The sequence below is a fragment of the Bombus terrestris genome, chromosome 13 (genome assembly GCF_910591885.1).
Source record: "Bombus terrestris chromosome 13, iyBomTerr1.2, whole genome shotgun sequence".
Taxonomy (NCBI): Eukaryota; Metazoa; Arthropoda; class Insecta; order Hymenoptera; family Apidae; genus Bombus; species Bombus terrestris.
The window spans coordinates 12,442,752-12,456,183 of record NC_063281.1 but is presented as its reverse complement, the minus strand read 5'-3'; the positions used below and the strand labels follow the sequence as shown (position 1 = coordinate 12,456,183).

At 38.5% G+C, this 13,432-nt stretch overlaps 1 protein-coding gene across 5 annotated transcripts in view; it reads right to left on the bottom strand.

Moving 5' to 3' along the window:
- The window catches only part of LOC100649855 (putative polypeptide N-acetylgalactosaminyltransferase 9), a 294,772-nt gene that overhangs the window by 123,568 nt on the left and 157,772 nt on the right, over positions 1-13,432 (bottom strand). The window contains exon 5 of one of the 5 annotated variants that reach the window (XM_012315495.3): positions 12,086-12,151. The exons of the other annotated variants lie outside the window; for them this stretch is intronic. The gene's annotated coding sequence lies outside the window, so the exon portion shown is untranslated. The remainder of the gene's footprint in view (positions 1-12,085; positions 12,152-13,432) is intronic. 5 annotated transcript variants of the gene reach the window in all.

The following is a 13,432-nucleotide window of genomic DNA, read 5'->3' as shown; positions in this document are numbered from 1 at the left end:
AAACTCGAGCGTAAATTACCAGCTCTTGACGTTTATTTCGGCTGCATTATTAACATTGCACTAGCTGTTTGGATATTTGCATGCAAAAAGCCGATTCGTTTGATACCTATCCAATGTAATTTCCGTACAAGTAGGCACTTTAACCGCAATACCACACCGTTATTTGTCGTCATTCGAAATTGAAAATCGGCAAATTAGACCCGGTTTAGTAAAATAGAAGCTTCCCCCGCGTTTTAATCATCGAAATCTTCTTCCGATGTTTGATAAAATTATTTACTTACAATTTCCCACGTCTAATCTCGTTGATCGTCGAAACGAGTGATTTCAGAAGCGATCTTTTCATTCATAAATATGCCAAAATTCTCTGTATTCGCAAAAGTATCATATGATATTTTCTTTTTCTTCTGAAAAATGATTATACGTGACAGAAAATGATTTTATTCCGCAAAAGTAGTTATTATACTCTTTGATATCCCACTGGTCGATTGAATTGGGTAAAACGATAACTCTTGCCTCTTTCGGATGGACGAATAACCACTAGATTTATCCATACGATTTCATAAAAAATCGCGTATCGACTATCCACGCGCTATTGACCCTGCCACAAAACTGAGAACCATCTTTTATGCCTAACGACGAAAGATATACGCTCGAGTCTACTAGAACACGACACGTTCGATCCATCGTCGATCTTCCTCCCCCGTTTCTCGAATCTGCGTTTACATGGTTAACCCATTAGGCTAATCCCGCTTGTAAATTCAGCCAGAGAACCGTAGCAACTGCATTTTTTCGACAACCATCGTTTCGCATTCCGATTCATCTCGATCGACCGTTCGAAATACGGGCAATTAAAAAGTTAGAGTATGAAAAGTACGAAAGACGTTTCCCCAAGTGAACGAGTGACAAAAATTAAAATTCACGGGGTGAACGACGAATGCACGATACGACAAGAGATTCGGTAAAAGAGAGATAATTAATCAATTTGAAATGTCTAAAATAGTTAAATTTTTACATACCAAAATTTAATAAACTCTTTTCTTTGATAAGTGATTTTTTTAGTTTGTGCGGATATTAATTATAACTGGAACTTAAAAACAGGCGCATCGATTTGCCCTCAATTTCATCTATTTTTAAATAAACGATCGGTCAGCGAGGAACACGCCATTCGCTTTTCACGCCATCTTTTGCGTGCTCTCGGCCTTAATTCTTACGATGCGATGTGCACCACAGTCAAAGGAAGCTTTTTAACCAGTATTGTAAAGAGTTTCCCTTCGCCGGAGATAGAGATGAGGATTTAACTTCCGTTGAAGGCCTGCCTTCTCTGCCACGCAATTAGGTTTTAAATGTTTAGTTTATACAATGTCGAAGTCGAACAGAACTTGATAGGATTTCTTTGCAGCTAGTTCGCAGAACGCTCGATATTCCAATTTCCTTGTTAATAATCCGACTTGTCTGTGCCTTTTCAAAGTGACGTGATATTTTTTTCCGATAGCCTTTTATTTTTCTTTTAAAAATATCTTAATTGAAAGAAATTCGCAGTAAAAATGAAACCTTCGAAAATAGTGACGAGAGCGTATTACCGAGAGTAATTCGTGACAAAGAGCGCGAGAAGTAGCGTTTAAAATGAAAGTAGGCCACCTACCATTATTCACTTGATGCAAATAGGAAAAGTAAAGAAAATGAACAAATGGGCTTCGCGCGAGTTAAGCGACACGCAGCAGCCGAAATGGATGTACATGGTCTCTTCGTTATTTCAGACGAATAAGCAGGTCGAATTAGAATATGAAATTTTATCTCATTGCTGCAACCATCCACTTACGAATGATTATTTCTTCAAACGCCTAAACAGTTCTCCAACGAACGAATTACCTCGTAATAGAGATACAGTAAGAAACAGCATTGGCAAACATCTCTTAATCCTTCGTTTGAATAAATTCAAAGTGCGAAATTGTACAAAATGTGCATAATATGAAACGGTATATAAACTGTCCAACGTATAGCGCTTGCCATAATACTCGATGTGTAGGTAAAATAATTTTCTACCGAGCGTTATGAGATTGGCTTTCCAAGAACAATCGCGTAGCTTTGCATTTGCACATTACACTAGCACTTTACACTTGCACTTCACACTTGCACTTTGCGCCAATGTTTCGCGGACATCCTACTGCGGTTCTATATTTTTAATTATATCCGCAGAAGTATGAGTTTGCGTAAAAATCCATACTCTACTCACGGACCACTCGAAGAATTTCGCGGGCTATAGCCTTTAAACTTAACCTTCTTACGAGAGACCCGGTAAACGCGGTGTTACACAGACATACTTCGGTCGAAACGACGGAACGCCGATAAGGGACGAGGTGGAACGAAAGTGTCGTTATTATTAAATAAAGTGTGGCGTAAGAGGCGGCTGGGCTAGTCGCCGGTTATCATGGAGGACGAGGAAGAGGGATCATGCATAATTCAGCGAAAACTTGGCTCCCCTGACGGGATAGTAGACGAACAGCCCGTGGTATCGGTGCATCACGACGCGTAGAATAACGGCACCCTGTCCTTTGCCTCCCGCCACGAGCTGTCTACCCGCCCCGTAATCTTTACCGAGCCATTAACGTCCAACAACTTTTTATACGCCCGTCCCGGCAACTCGATTCAACCTGCACTCTGTTGCGTTCCGAGGTGGTACGGTGTTCATCAAGTTGGCATCATTCAGACGTAAATCGTATGGATTATGAATGAAGAACATGCATATACATGCGATAACAGAGTTATCGTACTAAATATCGTACAAAGATGTTACACGTAATCGTGTTAGAGGCAGATCTGATTACGAAAAATCTCAAATAGGACAATAGCTACTGTATCTGATAATAAAATAATAATACGATGTTCTTCGTTCACTGTAGATACAGAAATAGAAATTTTCCTATAAAATAACTTCTCATAAATACATAAACGTTCGCAATAATAAATAAATCAGTGAAATATAAAATAATTGTTTGACACAATTTTTGAAAATACAGTGACATCGTACGATATCCGCATTCTAAGCGAAGGAACGTTCTTTTTTCGGTCTGCATCGGATAAAGAGTTAAACTACCGAAAAATCCAATACATTTGGAATAGAAATCAACTTTTTAACTATAACGGGAAATTGAAATCGAAACGCGGGTAGCGTCGAGTTGCTGTACATCGGCTCTTATCGTCGCGACAATCTACGAAGAGGAAACGGAGGGTGAACTGAGAATTACTCTGGGATACGAATACGCTTCTGAGCATTCGCCATAAGCAGGCGAGAAGTGCAAGCTCCGTCGGCGCTTGAAACTTAATCCCCCGCGTCGTCATAAGATAACGGCACTCGGCACCGCATAAACTTCATTGTCTCTGTGCTAAGCGGCCGTTGCAACATCGTCTCTTTACATAGCCTCGTCTCTTCATTGTTTCCGCGGCGTTTCTGGCGTTCGTACGACTATACTGTCGCGTTACCGACCCTCTTTCGACCGCGCTGCCAGTCTCCACGATACGCAGACAATCTGATATCGCGACGAATTTTGAATTTACGTTCCGACTGTTCTGACATTTTGGTGAAATCTCAGTTCTGACACCCGACGAAATCTCACAGTGCTAATTGAATGTGTCGAGTCTTTATCGCTGTGACCGATATTTCGGTAAAATCTTAACGAAAGATTTGACAAAACGGTAGAGCATACGAAAATAATTTACCATCTACTAAAATTAGCAGACTTTATTCGTCTCTGATTAAATCCAAGAATAAGATGCTAATTATACGACCAATTCTGTGTCTAATCAATGCACGGTAGTTAAATATGGGGTTATTCATAAGCAATACAAAATCGCCATACGTAGTACCGTGTACACTGACAGTAAAATTTTCAAGTCGTTGCGTGCTGCACAAAATGCAAGAATTTAAAAAAGATGTATTAGAACTAGAAATTGCCTTAGAAAAGTCTCTCCAGAATGACAAAGATCGATTTCATATCGAAGATCGCGAGACAAATCGTGTTATGCATCGACGATCAGACAATTTTATTTTGACTCGGGACCATAAATTGACGGTAAAGCTGAAAAATTATAATGGAGCTGAAGCGTAAATGAATGATGACCTACATCACAGGGGAAAAGATAAAACTTCCAAAATACTGCTTGATTAATGCTCGATCATAGTGACGTAAGAAGGGGGACCGAATACCAATCCATCGATTTAAAACGACTGAACTGGAACAAAAGATAAGAGCTCGTGGATGTAGCAAGGGTTCTAAGAATTTCGTGTAAAAGAAAAGCGAAAAACTACGGCAAAAGGAAGGATACAGTTTCGAGGAAACGTTGCTAATGAAAATTTCTATTTTAAACAAGTTTTCGGGAGACACGGTGATTAACGAGGTCCAGTATCATAACGGGAACACGCATAGGCGACTAGCAACGTTTCTGGACGTCGTTAATCACCATCGTCCCTTTTCTGTTTGAAACGAAGCTTTAGCTCTTCAGGATCGATAATCAAACGAAAGGACAAAGACACTGACCAACTAAGTATTATCCAACTAATTGTTGCAGGGTGATACGACATACGTAGTAAGACGAATCTGCGAGAGACTTTAAATTGTCTAGGAAAATTAAAAAAAAAATCAGAGTAAACGATAGAGTGTAACTTCTCCTTCGAATTTTCCATAATACGTTTCGTGATATTTTAATCGAAAGCAATCTTTTCACAAATCTCAAATGCTAAAGTATTTGGCATATTCGAAATTTACGCTGTTAACTCATCGCGACCAATGCAAGCAATCTGTGAACAAATAGACTCTGTAAACAAGCGCAGCTGTCGTCAAACCAAAACGCGTGTAAACATCGAAAATCAGAGATGATCAGAACGCAATTAGCTATAAATAAATACAACTGATAAAACAACGGGAGAAAGAAAACCTAAATGATATCGATTCGTATTCAAAGTTAGGCTTTCGCATCTATGTAGCTAGGATCATCCGTCTACGTTTGTGAACACCAAGGAACCTAGAGAATTCACCACGGCAGTCCAATCGTCTGTCCAAATTAGAGAAAGATAGAATTATCAAGGGAAGGAAAGACAGATGACCCTGCTGAATAAAGCAGAGAAGGTAGCTTCAGCCGGCCCAAGGGTAAAATTTGCATCGGCGATTTGTACCCCCTTTTCCGCGTTTGCTTTCCTTCGTAGTAGCGAACCTTAATTCGTTTTGTTTCTCGCGTTGAAAATATACCGGTCTTTCCGCAGCAAGTTTCTAATCGTTGACTATCACGAGATAATCAGAGATAAAGAGCAACAGATAATTACAATTTTTGACGTATTTGAAATTACGAATCGCAATTTACCATATCGCTTCGATCCTGAAGAAGTTGTATAGGAAGATTAACCGATGCGATTAACTAGTTTTGTGTTCTATCTAGAGATCCATAAAATTTGAAACTCCTTTCATCATTCGATACTCAACGCTCGATAATCTTCCTCTATCTTCCAAAATCTCTAGCTTGTTCTAAGACTGGAAAGACAGATTACGTTCTACTAAGTCTGTAATATACTATATCTAATACTATATCTAATAATAGCCTATAGCCTATTATTATGCCGTGGAAAATTTGAATTACAGACGCGGGACATCATAACGGTCTTTTAATCGAGTATTTTAAAGCTGAATCAATAAATCGAGCATAAGTTATTGAACGTTTATGAGCTCGTCAAAACATTCGAGCGATAAATTTACAGGCTGTTCCTCGCGTTTATGAGTGCCATAAACGAGAAGGAGCGCGTGATTCAAAGGAGACGAGAAATAGCAACCGCTCGTCGATGCAGGTAGTAGAGAACGGATTCGTGTTTTAAAGGACTCGGATCTGCCCACTCTCTTGACGTACTACGTTTCGAGATCAAACGCGAAATTTCGAAGCGAACGATGTAATTGCATGCACTTGAAGGTTTCTGGCGTGTCGGATGTAAACTGGCGAATTTGCGAAAATAGTTTTGAAAAGAGAAAATTCGAGGTAAATGTACATTAATTGATAAATTCGTAAAATTCCAGCTAATAAAATTTTCTCAAATAAAAATTTTAATATGTAAATCGATGTTATATTTTACCTACCCATTTTACACGTAGAAAGTAGTTAAAGTAGTTAAAAGCGCGAAGCGCCGATTTTTCCGTTTAACCGTGCATCCAATGGGTCATCCAGTGTCGGCATACGACCACGATTTCTCCGACATGCAAAATCAATTAAATTTACGACCTCTTGATTCCACGTGGATTATGTTTGACATACCAATGACACATAAAATACTAAATGGCGCTATGATGTTCCATGAGATTACTATGTTTCTTTTGAAATTAAATACGTCGGTGTCATTGAAAAGAAATCGTAGTTTACTGACTTCACAAAAATAAAAATTAGAGGCTCAAATTGATCGAACAGCCGTAAGAATCTTTTTCTCCTTGTTATCGATCTTGTCAGAATGAGATTCGAAAAACAAAATTGTATTCCATGTTTGACTACTTTTCTCTAATAACGATAACAAATAAATAAATTATCCTTAAAACTACCTACTTACTATATCTCAAATTACACCAATTTCCTCGTAGACTTCTAATAAATCACTAATCGCGAAGAAATGCTCGGTCGCCGGTGTTCGATCGCGCAATTCCTAACTTTCCGAAGGTAAACGAGCAAGCTGATCCAATAAAGGAAACGACGCATAAAAATTTTAGATCTACAGAACATTGACCGAGTCACGTTCCCCGTGAGCTTCGCGCTTTCTTCTCCGTTAGATGGAAAGCGAGCGAATCAATGTTTCTCACGAGGAATGTTTCTCGTTTTATTTCGACCGACTTTGCAGTTGTGACGGTGGTCACAGGGATGGAATGAACGTCATCGTAGCTCGAAGCAGAAAATTCATAACACTGAGTCTTGGAAGAGAGAAAACGAGCAACCAAATACAACTAGAATCGACGTGTTTTTAAATGTTTGACGCATTCTGCCTCGGTTCGTGAAGAATGATTTGATAGTTTCAAGCGGATATATGTCACGGTTTAAACGTTTATCTATCGTATTACGAAGTAAAATTGGAAATGAACTTTAAGATAGAAAATAGGTCGTTACTTGCATTACTTATGAAATGGTATGTATAACTGATGATTTCGCTAATATAGAAGCAGGTCAAGAGATTAATAATGGTAGAAGAAACAAGCGTAGAAGATGGAAGTAACTACGCTCGTGCCCAAAACGTAATTGAAGAGAATTAGTTTCAAAATAGGAAGTACTTATAATTCACAATTTATAACTTATAAGTAAATCGATACTTGGATTGCCTGCAAAATAATTTAACAATTGGCCAATTAGTAAGGTTTTCGATGATCCAGGAGAGTTAATGTAATATTGCAGACAATGGAAGTGGTAGATAAAAGGAAATTGAGTATCGTATGTTCATACTACGTTCCAATCAAATATGAATTTATATTGACTGCGTACGGTAACGAATAATATATGTATGTACATCTAACGAAGCAAGCATTAAAATCATACAGTCCCACGATCATTGCTTCGCTTTAACGTGTATTTCATCGTGGAATTACGTAATTGAATAATTAAAAACCGTTTCTTTTCTATAACGAAAAATTTCATTTATCGCGTTCGTCATTAATTACGAATATTAAAAGAGTTCGTTCGGTTTTGACGCTTATCTAATTCATTAATTTAACAACTTATCAAAATCGGCAATAACGATAGAGCGATAACTTTTTGACGGGCAGAAATTGAATTTAAATTAAATACGTACGATACGGCCGATAGATTTAAGGATAATCTTTCATTCGAGATAAAATCTATATAAGATCATATTTGTTTCACTCCAATTACATTAACTCAAATTCTTCGTAATATCTCAGCAAACTGAACGATACTGGTCTCTCCTTATTTATAATGTTTCATTACTAAATCTCCGAATATAATAGCTAAGAATTTTTACATTGATTTCTGTTCGCACCACAATGCACACGCACACTCTAACCTCTGATCAACCCATTCAGATACACCCTCGGTACACCTCGCCTCGAAACTCATCAATATTAAACGTCTTACCTAGCAATGAATTTATTTGAATAGCCGTAAGCCTTCAACCGTTTCAGACACTTCCAACAATTTTCCTTCGATCATGAATATTGCATGATATCGCCTGTGTAACTTAACGAAATCGCGCTCCGCCGTGTTCACTAAGAGAAATGAAAAGAAAGTAAGAAAAGAAAAGGAGGAACAAGATCACCGAGTTTCTCTATGTCTCTCTGTTCATCGACCAGTGATGCATTACGCGGCAAAATAAAACAGCCAGCTGGCTTTGATCGGATTTTTTCGGTTGGCCAGCTCGTTTCGCACGACCGAAAACAACCGACGAAAAACCGAGCCAAGAAATGGCTCGTCACTGACGCAACGAAATTGTCTATGAAACGTAATAATCGTTACGTCCCGGCGGTAGCATTTGTCGTAACGAGATGTAAATGCACGATCGCGCGGACAAACGCGTTTCGTCTTTTTATCGTCAGTTGCCTCCGTGTTTCATTGCGAATGCTGCATAAGAATCGAAATGTAACGAGAGCAGCTCGTTTGGCAGAATTTGAAAGGAACGGGGCATGATCGATGTGCATCGTTTCGAGAGTTTGTGGATAATCGCGTGTACGGCTTCTCATTAAATGTACGTGAAATATAGACAAATCACGTTTTGATCAGTCGAAACTGGAAATGTTTAATCCCGCTGGATAACATTGATAAATCCTATTGATTTATTTTAGATTCGAGATAAATTCTCAAACCTACGAACTTTGAAGCTTTTCTATCGTCCGTAAAGCATAATTACGAGTATGTAACGTTAGAGTAACGTCAAAATACTAGAATCGAATTGTATGGGAAAAGCAGAGCATGAAACACCGATCGTATTACATGGAATATTCGATGCTTATCGACGTATATATAATATGTTGCTCGCGTGCAAATTATTATACGTGCAGCTCTGTTCGTCGAGACAACTTTCGAAACAGGACAATTCGAATAACTGGAGGAATTATTGAGCAAAGTTCGCATACACATCTAACTGTGGCCCATATGACTTAATAATCCTCGTAACGATACCGAAGTTCGTATTGTATCCTGTTGGAGTAACAGATCCTCGTTTTGGAATTAATTCTATGTAACTATGACTATGGATTTACAGTAGCGTTGTTCGGTTGAAAAATTCTATCGCTGAAATTTTGCAACGTTATCTTATCGATACGATTATTGGATTAACGTTGACACTGATAGAAACTGTCGAATGTCTCGTGTTAGATTTATCGAATTCTCTTTCTCCGATCAGCTGTCGTTTACGATTGTACGTAGCGTGATTGAAATTGTACTAAACTTCAGGAAAGAAGGTTAGACCGAGTTACGAAGATGTGAAAATACGCATTGGTGTATTAAATGGTTTTACGAATATTGTCGGCTCATTAATTATTAATCTATTTACATATTCGATATTGATTGCGCAACGATTAATCGCAATTTAGATTACATAAATATAAAGAGTGTAAATATTGGCTTGCTCTGTGTTACTTATTCCACGTAGAATACAATAAAATTAGAGATATGACAATAATTAAACGAAAGAGAGAAGACAGACGATTCTTCGCAAATAGTCCGATTAGCAGCTAGTGGAAACCAAGTCTGTAAAAATTCAAGGAACTTCGAATAATAGAAAGTCACGGATTTAATAACTTTTTGCGAGCCGGATAAGCGCAGAAAGGTGATTAATAAATCGGATGTTCGGTGAGGCATGCGTCAAAGAAACGAAACCGTATCCGATAGCATTTTCAAGCGGAGAAACGATAGAAGAGAAGAAGGGATGACTATGACTATATAACCTGTGTGGTTGGAAATTCGCTTCATCGACATCGACAACACGCCACGTCGGCCCCGACCTTCCAAGGGTTGAGATAAAATCAAAGCGAAATCCCTTGAAAATCGCGCTGGAAAGAGAGCCACGCATCCCTGGCGTTTCTGGATCGCGTTTCGATGCTTCGTTCGAGCGGAAGAACCTGCCAGCTATTTTGCCGCGTTGGTCCCTTTCGGCTGAGCTGGCAGAAGCAATCATCTTCCGAAATGTCAGACTTGCCTTGGTCGCAAGATTCGAATCTCCAGAATAATTTTTTGAAAGGATCGAGTAATAAAATGTGATATTGCACAGTCGCTGGGAGAAATTGTCTGGCTATGCTGCTCAACAGAATAAATAAATGTATCAGGAAATTATAAGACAGATTAAGTTATCCTGATGAATCGATAAAACATCGTGAACTTATTTTTAGCGATAATTAAAATACCACAATACGGTGGAGTTCTGGTTATCCGAGTTCCCTTTAACCAAAGTTTCGTATTATCCGAGATGTTTCGAATTTTATCATAACTGCATTTTTTTCGTAAGTTTAACATAAAGAGTACAAAATTGAAAATAGTCAGACATTTTTAAGACAGTTGATCAAACTCTCAATCGATCGAATAATCGATTAAACTTAGATACATGTGCAATATCGTGTTATCAAAATGTTTTTCACAATTCTGTTGCACGACTTATTAACAACCATGAACCCTTCTGTATTACTCGAATCTTCGATTATTCGAGGTAGGTTCGGTCTACGTTCCAAGATAATTATCGTATTCTGAAATAATTTAGCTTAAATTTAAAATTTCGAACAATTTTTCAAATTGGTTCTTCTATTCATTTTCAGTATCGTCCTCCTTTTTTCTCTCCTACATTTTCCCAAATCAAAGTCTCTGTCTTTCTCCTCGGAATATTCGAAAATTCATGAAACTACTCCGCATAGGAAACATGACACAAGTTTTCTAAAAATATGTCGAGCTGCTAAATTATAGATCTTATAACGACTAGCGCATCGCAGTTTGCATAATATATCGAAATCTGTCCGATACGTCGTAGAGTAAAACATATGCATGATACATCGTAGAATCTGTCACACGTCGAAATTCGAAGCGTTCAGAGAACGAATCGACGGAATCTTTGAAGAATCTTTGACTAGTCCAAGTATACGTTAGGCCTTTACTCCGAAATCTTGGCGGACCCAATGATTGAGAGATTTTAACGGGGAAAACAGATGGTCGTGCGCGAATGGCCAAGAGCCGACCGAATTTATGGAATGAAATGTAAATTGAATACGCAGTCAACGAGAGCGTCGAGAAACGACGCGAGTAAATCGTGCCAGTTGGCTTCTTCCTTCGTTTTCTTCTCCCTTCTTATTACCTTCGTTCTCTGTTCAGTATGCCGATAATTCGCACATAAATTCACAACAAATTGAAATAAAAACCGGGTCGATCGGGATGCAATTTACGTACCCCCCCCCCCTTTGAATCCACTTCGCAATGACAAAAAAGGGGGTGAGACTGAATCGAACTGGAGAGATGGGGCGAGGAGCAGAGACAGAGGAAGAAGATTGTTTAGTGCCAGGAAACCAATCACGATCCCCCTGGTAATTCCCTTTTCTCGTATTAATTACGAACTTCGGACGTTTCTTCGATCAGATAAACTATCGCGATGGCCGATATAATTGTTGTGGTCGAGTAGCTGGAAATGATTTTTCTTTTCTTTAATTTTTTTGGACCGAAGGCTGCTGTGGAGAGGACCGGTATTATCCGTTCTACCATCGATGGTAGATTCAAAGTATCGGAAAAGATTACATTTGAAAATTTGGAATAATTGTTTAGCGTTTTGGCAGAGAAATTTCGGCTCGTGGAAGAAAATTTTTACGCGTGAATTTGATGTGCAATCGCAGCACTGAGCGATCTGAATGTAACAATGTCCTGGATCTAATGTTGCTAAGGTACTTTTTATAATGCGAGTTAAAATATGCTCACCCTGAACTAGTTACGAATATGTAAGATGTAAGAACGTATAGTCAGAGCAGATACTACACATCGCAGGTTTCTCTTGCAGTCTTTTTCAAGAAAGAATTAGAAAAATAATAATGGATTTCTCGCGAAGGTAATACAAAAATCAATCCAAAGTTATAATCTTATCGCTACTTACGAGCGCTTCAACAGCACCACGCCCAACGCCCAAGCATTTCTACTCGTTTCAGCAAAATGTACGTACCTGCAAAGTTAAAAAAACGAAAATTACTTCTTCCATTAACGTGACTAGGACGCCTAAAACGATACAGTACATGGCTAAGACCAGCGCTTTCGTGATCTCGTGTAACTTGAAACAAAGTTATTGGGACCTCTGTTCCCCATTCAAGCGTACACGCAATACGTTCGTATTAAATCTCGCGTACTTTTAATTTACCGCCCACCACGGTTCGTAATATTTTCTCCTTTCGCCCTGCGATTTAAACGCGCCACCTGATGCCCTTAATGTCCTAACACTGGCATGGTAACGATTTTTACATGCTGAAAGTGGCCATTAGAATACGAAATGAACAACCAAGAATGTTCAATTATTCCTCTGTTAGAAACTAAGTTCTTTTCAAGGGTTTTAAGTCCTATCAACTAAACGGTTATTAGCGATAGCTTAAGATTAACTAGTAGGTAAGCGTTACATTAATCTTACAATTAATTTCGATCCCTTTACGAACTCGATTAAGTTGTGAATTTTCTCATTTTTCAGGTTGTCCTTAAGCGAGCCTATCAATCTATGCTTATCACATGAAAGATTATACTTAGGAGAGTCTAAGATTAGATAATCTACTGTAATTGCAGAAGAGCACTCGTTGCATCGAGGAGTTGGTCTTCTGAACGATAGACTGTGGGAATGTGTAATCTTGGTATGTTCAATCTTAATCCGTGAAATATGATCTCTTCTAGCAAATATAGTATTCGTTTTTCCGTTCTCGAAACGGTCTCGGTGATATTTTTACCATAAGGCGGGGCTGTTAGATTCCATTCAGATTCCCACTCGTAATATTAAACTATCTTTTGCTTCTTTTATCGAGTTGTTCATATGTAAGTTGTCGCAGTTGACGGTGTTTAGAGAGTCGGTGGCTAGCTTGACCAGCTTTTTCATTGCCAGGAATTCCAACGTGACAAGTGTTTCATATCAGTTTTATTTCTTTTCCTTCTGTGATGCTTTTTCTACATACTGAAAAACGTAGTACTCTTTCGATGGAATGATCTAGCAGATACTCGTTTCTCTCTCTCTCTCTCTATTGCTTTGTCCTATTTTATTAACTACAATTCCATTTCTCTATTTTTTTGCATCAATTACAGGATTCTGAGAAGATAAAGATACCAAGAAAATGAAATAGAAAGGGAGGAACAAGGCAATTTCTAGGAATTTTATCGCGTGCAAACGCCACAACACGGAGTTTTAGATTGAGTTCGCTCGTCATCGATATCAAGCGGATTTATGGCGTCGAACAATAGCGGAAAGGATTCA